Here is an 845-nt window from a genome sequence, read left to right as displayed (position 1 = left end):
AGGCTTAAAGGCTAATTCCTACATCTTACAGTGGTGTGGCCTGGGGTTTAGCTGTTACCTCCTGGCATGCAGGGAGCAGCGGCTGCTGGCTCACCTCAGCTGGGAGAAGCCTCCTTCCTGCTCCTGTCCTGGGGACCTGGCCCTCCCTCAATCCTGACTTGACTTGGACCACTGTTAGCTTGGGTCACTCCCTTGGCAGTTGTTCTGGAATGCATTCATTTTCATTTGGGGCTCCTTAGGAGGGGCTGGAAAGCCAGGCAGGGTGAAGAGGCATAATCTCTAAGAATTTGCCTGACCACGTAGGGCAAGCCAGTAAGGAGAGGCCCATTTATTGTCCATGCTGCTATTCTCTGCAATTAAAGGTGGCAGAAAACTTAACTAGAAGGAAAAAAAAAAAAAAGTGAAGCAGGTGAGGCAGACAGATCACGAAGCCTAGTCTCCCTATCCTTGTATTCTTACCCAAATTAATGCCCTGGGACAGGATTGGAGGTGAAGGGGTGGGTGTGGCCAAGAGGGCCCAGGAGTCCTTGGAAAGGGTGCTGTCGGGTTGGCCACCTTGAGTCTAGACCTAGCTTTCATCAGTGTTGAGAATGTTGTTCTTATTAAAAATAAACACACATGTGAAGAAGTAGCTGCTAGACTGTTTTTCTTATGAGTATTTGTAAAACAAAAGAGCAATGTGGAGTCATTTTTTTCCCTTAAGTGTGCACATATCTGTGTTTTCTCCCACAGAACCTATGCTTTTTTCTTTTCTTGTTTCCCCGTCTTTGTTTTGTTTTGTTTTGTTTTGAGAGCAGGAATCATACATCTTTTTTTTTTTTTTTTTTTTTGGCTTTTTTTTTAAA

Source organism: Bison bison, unplaced genomic scaffold (assembly GCF_000754665.1).
Source record: "Bison bison bison isolate TAMUID 2011002044 unplaced genomic scaffold, Bison_UMD1.0 scf7180017864369, whole genome shotgun sequence".
NCBI lineage: Eukaryota > Metazoa > Chordata > Mammalia > Artiodactyla > Bovidae > Bison > Bison bison.
The sequence above is the reverse complement of the archived record's forward strand: the minus strand, read 5'-3'. Positions refer to the sequence as shown.